Raw genomic sequence first — 6,622 nt, 5'->3', positions numbered from 1 at the left:
AGGTGTTGAACAGAAGAATACTCAGCCATTTTCTAAACAAACAAACAAACAAACAAAAAACAAGTTACTAAGATAAGGATTGAGGGAATGTTTTCATCCATGTAGAACATTAATTTTAGCCTCACAGACAAATGTACGATGTTCAGTATTTTCAACACTGTATTTCAGAAGGAATTATATACTTTTGGCTATGGTCTCTCTGGATTAGTGTATGATATCAATATAGTTTACTGAAACAGATTTTCAAGAAAATACAAAATCTGAAGTCTCCAGCAGATAAACTATTGCTCAAACAAATATCCTTCATGTTATTTGTGACCCTCACTGGGAACACTTACTGCTACCTATTAGAGTTCTAACTCAGTTTTAAGTCTTTTTTTGATCTCATGCTAACTTTTGATGCTTCCTTTGTCCAATAGAATAGTTAGTCAACGTGTCTGTATACCAGATATCAGGTGCCTTATCAAGCATTGGTTGCAATTTGCCTCTCTGCTGAATTCACAGCTAGGAAGAAGTGTTTCTTATGAGAAGGCCTTGATCTCTACAATGTAGACTATTTTTGTCTGTGGATTTCTCTGACTCTCTCAGTTCTCTTAAGGTCATATAAGGGATGAAATGGGAATGAGAGTAAGACGCGATCTTTATGGACCCCAGGATAGACAACACCCACCAAAGTTTCCTTGCATGTGATTAGAACATAGTGGACAGGGTTTATATTCAACTTAGTCAATGAAATGTTTTCCCTTTATACCCTGTATAGGACAAACGTTTACACAAGTGGATTGGCTTCTTAGCTATGCCTGCTTAGCCAGCTTACCCAGTTCCCAAGCTGTGAGTGGAGACTTTGTTCTCAGCAAGGGATCAGGTGATGGACCAACATCTTAGTCTTGCTTACTGTTTCCCAGTTTCTCCAAGGTAAGCAGCTTCTTCCAAAAACATCTCCAATGTCCATAGTATCCCTGACTTCAAGTCTGAAGCTATGAGTCTAGTCAACAAGAAAATGTCCACAGCTAAGGAAAAGTAAAATTTTTCTTTATTTAGTGCTGAGGTTGAGGGGGAGATATTATGGTGACTTTCTTTATTTTAAGTTCTTCTTGAGACAGGGAAGGGGGAAGAGCATTTAAGGAGAGTAAGTTTTGATCTATTTAGGGTTGCATAATAATAATAATAATAATAATAATAATAATGATATTAATAATAATAAAAACAGGAAGAAAAGAAGAAGAAGAAGAAGAAGAAGAAGAAGAAGAAGAAGAAGAAGAAGAAGAAGAAGAAGAAGAAGAAGAAGAAGAAGGAGTAGAAGACGACAAAGTACTTTAGGCTGGGAAGATTATTCAGCATTTAAGAGCACTGCATGTGGGGTTGGGGATTTAGCTCAGTGGTACAGCGCTTGCTTAGGAAGCGCAAGGCCCTGGGATCGGTCCCCAGCTCTAAAAAAAAGAAAAAAAAGAGCACTGCATGTTTTTCCAAAGGTCATCATTTCAATTAAAAGTTTACACATCGTGGCATCCAACCAACTATTATGACATCTGATGCCCTCTTTTGGTGTGTCTGACAGGTACAGTATACTCATAAAAATCAAATCAATTAATCTTTAAAATAAATAAAATACAAAAATTTACTTATATAAGTCTAAGTTACTGTGCTTCTGTAGCTGACCAGTTTTTGTATTCCTCTGAGAACAGAAAATACATTTTGTCTATTAAAATCCAGGATGAGTGCTCACACACTGCTTGCCATATCTTTACTGTTATTCAAAGACAGCTTCTGCATTCCTGAGAAATGGAATAGCTTCCCAGTACACTTCTATCCTACCTACAAGTTCTGCTTTTGAGACAGACATCAGAAAAATTAGATTGTGCATGAGGACATTGGAGTTGCAGTTTCTTCTGATGTGAGAATACTGGGGTTAACACAGAGGAGTAAAGACAGTGAATGAATAACTGGGTGTAATGACTATCTTTTCATGAAATTCTGTTGATGCAGTGTGTCAGTATTCCTGGAAGTTTACCCAACTCTCAGGTTTTCTTCTCGACCTCAATAGTCAGTTTCTCCAACTTCTTAACATGCTGTACTTGCTCATTGATGGTGGAAGGTTGATGCCTTCCCAGCAGACCCTGTAGATAAACACAAGGGAACATGCATATTAATGGCCCAGTCACTGAAAGACCATGCTGAGTCTCCCAACAAAGCATGAGGAAAGGGGAAGTCTACAGACACTTTGAAGCACTGAAAGAGTAAGAAAGCTCTTTTCAAGTTGGACCTATTAGCTACTCCCCTGCATCCCACCATGATTGCTAGACATATGCAGGTAAGTTGTGTAGTCCATAGTGCATAGGAACACCAAGCCCTAATCGTGTATGTTCAAGAAAAAATGAGTCTGAGATCTTGATACAGGCCCAGGGCAGTATCCCTCTCTCTCTTCTTGTCAATACATGTCAATGACATGAATAAGAATAGTCTGAAGATGAAGTCCAATACTCTACCCTGAGAGTCGAAGCTTTAACTATATGGCTCCTATTGGGTATCTTTCTCTCAGCGTGAAATTAAGGAACTCATGGAAAACCAATTGCATGCTTGTAAATTCCTTGCTGTCTGCCAAACTTTCATCAGATATTCTTGACTCTTGGTCCCTTCTTTAAGAAGCCAGATGTTTCAGACCATAAGTCCTGCAACTAAAAGGTCTGACCAATGCACAGCTTCTCCAGGAATCTCCCCAGCACTGGCTCAGGATTTACTTTCTCTGGTTTACATCAGATTATTTCTTTTGAACTTTTATAACAAGAAAGAAATAGTAAATTCATTTTCGTCTCTCTCTCATCTCTACATGCACTCCATTTCCCTGTAAATAACTTGATAATTCTGAAAAACATGTGGGTGTGTAAACCAATAAGCACTAACTAAATACCACAAGGGCAGCTTCTGTTTCCATAACACTTGTGACATCACAGAGAATACCATGGAATTTCAGGCGTACAATAGTGTATGCAGAGGAGTGTCCCCTTCTACAGCACAGAACTACCAATTAACTAGATATTCTCCAAATCTGCAAGCCAAGTTGCTCTTTCTTGTACCTTTGCCTGAGACACAAGGGACGACTTTCAATCACTCCCCCTTCTAAAACGGAGATATGAGTGATTTATTAAATTCTTTCCCACCTTCATGTACAGATATTGAAGCCTACATTTTCAAACAATGCCCAGAAATTGTTCTTCCCCACCTTATGTTGCACACTGAAAATGACAAGGAAGAAAGGAAGTTGAGAACTTAGGTCAGGATGATTGTCGTTGATGCAATGATTCTACACAGTTAATCCCTCTAAGAGGACATCTTCTGGAGCTAAATGATCATTTTCTCCAAATTCCTCATCCATTGTTCCTCCTAACTAATGGTGGAGCGTTGGGATTATGCCTTCTTTGTAGAGCAGGTACATAGATAAATACAAGTAAGCAAAGACTTTGGAAAGATCCACAGAGTAGTACAGTTTAGGTGGGGGAGTAAAAAATAAGGAATAATTGCATAAATTTGGATAAAAACTTTGCTCAGAGCCAAAAAATAAAATGTTTTAGCCATGGGGCTGTTTATGATGTGAGCAGCAGTTCACAGATCAGGATACAGGTGTATTGGTTAACATAGGTACAATTTGAGAGAGCAAAAACAGTCAGAGAAAGCATGATGGGTCAGCCTTGAAATGAGCATATAAAGAAGTGATGCTGTAGTATGGAGAGGTATCATGTGGAGGAAACAGACAGACAGAGACAAAGACAGACAGACAGACAGACAGACAGACACACACACACACACACACACACACACACACACACATACACACAAAACAAAGAATCAGTCATGAGGACAAGGATGTTGTAGATAACTGAAAAGGTGCTTCATCCAGGGAAGAAAAGCCAAATTCTTCTGTTGAGTGCCACATGTGACAACGTCTATACTCTTGAAAGGGTGTCACTACTACATTTCTGGACAACATCCATTAGAAACATACAGAGAGTGAATGGTAAAGTAAGGGTAGAATGTAGATATTATTAAACTATAAATGTTTATTAAATCCCCTTGTTACCTTTTATTGATGCTGGCAGTCCTAGCAAAGAGAAGCCTGCCCATGTTCAGCCTGCCATGCTTTTCTTGAATATATGAAAATTTACTTTCCATACATGCTTATTGGGCCTTAGGCTTTTTGGGAGTTGTTGAATATTCTGCATCTTTACAGTTGTTTAAGTTCTAGTCTAGTAGAGTTGGATGTCAACTCTATTTCTAATTGTGGTTCTCCAGTGGACACCAAGTTCAGATCACACTGGTGAGATAAGGAAGTGCATAAACTGGCATGAAATATGTTATCATTAGTAAAGTTTGTTGTATGAAAGAGGAAATAAATATGACAGAGAGGCAGAGAGACACACACACACAGAGAATGAATAAATATGCCTTCTGTACATGAAGCCAGAAAAGAATTTGTGAATATAGAAGACAAGGTATGAAGGACTGCCTGTAAATTCCAGTAACTAAGAAAGAACCTTGGAGCCAGTTTTGATATTGAGGCTTCATACAGCTTGGTGTTTACCAATGTGAAACACTTGATTTCCATGAGCAAATCCTTAGCCTGGAAAACGTAGTTATGTTGGCCCAGAAAAAAAAAAAAAACAACACAGATTTGTCCCCTCTGTCTGCCTCTCGTTAATCTGATCTCCCAAGTCACAAGAGGCTGAATGTCTTCCACATACCCTCAGATGCAGCTCACAAGAAACAGCACCTATCTTCATCAGTACTTCATCTGAGCCTACTCTTGGCTTGTGGATGGTACTCAGGAAGTGAAAACACAGGTTACAATTTTCCTAGCTGTGTGTCAAAGTTCAGACATGAGAATCCCACTCTGTGATTGTCAACACTTCCATGTATCCATTGGGATGGCAGTGTCATAAAGGCTGCAACTGTCTTGACACGCCTTTCACATGCTTCATGTGACCAAGTTGAAAGTATCTCTCAGCTTATTGACAAATCCACAGGATGCAGCTTGGCTTCAAAGGCAACATGTCTGAACACAGAAGCCAAGAAAGCAATGCCAGAGTTCACAATTATAATGTACACATGTCAGGGTACTTCCTCCAAGTTTTATTTTGAAGCGTATTCTTTTTTTTTCCCATTATTTACTTGAGTATTTATTATTTACATTTCAATTGTGATTTTCTTTCCCGGTTTCCTGGCCAAAATCCCTCTAACCTGCTCTCTAACCCCTAACCCCATTGTATATGGGTGTTCCCATCCCCATCCTCCCCCCATTACCGCCCTCCCCCCCAGCAATCACATTCTCTGAGGGTTCAGTGTTAGCAGGACCAAGGACTTGCCCTTCCACTGGTACTCCAACTACTCTATTCATTGCTCCCAGTGATGTTGGAGCCCAGGATCAGTCCATGCACAATCTTTAGGTAGTGGTTTAGTCCCTGGAAGTGTGGTTGGTTGGCATTGTTGTTCATATGGGGTCTCAAGCCCCTTCAAGCTTTTGCAGTTCTGTCTCTGATTGCTTCAATGGGGCTCCCGTTCTCTGTTCAGTGGTTTGCTGCTGGCATTCACCTATGTATTTCCTGTATTCTGGTTGTGTCTTTCAGGAGAGATCTACATCAAGTTCCTGTCAGCCTGAATTTCTTTGTCAAGCATATTCTTTTATTGCAGAATATGCTACTCTTTCTGGAAGGCCACGTTGTGGGAGAACATTTAGATTATGCCCCATCCACAGTTTATAGTCTTCTTTCAGCAACAAGGTTTCTGTAAACTTGCATACATACTAAACATTTAAGGACACAAAAATACACACATACACAAAAAAGATAAACAGATACACACAGACACACAGACTCACACACAGTGTGCAGGGATAATAGAGATGTGCATGTTAAAAAAAGTTAGGACAGTGTTTCTAGAATATAAATTGTGAAGGGTTGCGCTAAAATCTAAGACCCCAGGATGGAGGATGGGAAACAATTGTGAGGTGTGCTTTACCCACAACGTGGACACATGAACAATGAAATATGAGACAGTAGATCTGCATGGTCAAACAAAGACCAGAAACATACACAGTCAATTGAATGCAAATACAGTTCATCTTGCTGACCTCCAATGGAAGAGCAGGTGAGTCCCATACATCTCCTGCTTAGTATTCCATTGCAGTCCAATGCTATAACATCAAAGGATATTCAAGAACATATAACGAGATGAAGCCAGAATGTCAGCATTCCCAGCGATCAGTTGAGCAGGGAGTTCTGATTTCCTATGTCTCTCTTAGCTATGCTTCAGAAAACCAAGGACACAGCCTCCTCAGGCATATTCATATCAGCACAGGGTGTAATTTGGCTTCAGAACATCTTAACTTGTAGTTACAGAAGCCAGGATGAAAACTACAAACTCCATCAGCATACAGTTGATGTGCAGATGCCCAGGATCACTGCTAAGTCTCTCTAGAGCTACAAGTATAGGTAGACATGCCTTGTAGGAATTGAACATGGTTGTTTAGTTTCCCAAATTACTGTTCAGGAAACATACAGAAGTCAGGAAGGAGCCAGTCCCTTTTCTTTTTCTCTAATTGACGTTTCTTCAATGTAGTAGAAAACTGCCT

This window comes from Rattus norvegicus, chromosome Y, assembly GCF_036323735.1.
Source record: "Rattus norvegicus strain BN/NHsdMcwi chromosome Y, GRCr8, whole genome shotgun sequence".
NCBI classification, from domain to species: domain Eukaryota; kingdom Metazoa; phylum Chordata; class Mammalia; order Rodentia; family Muridae; genus Rattus; species Rattus norvegicus.
The sequence above is the reverse complement of the archived record's forward strand: the minus strand, read 5'-3'. Positions refer to the sequence as shown.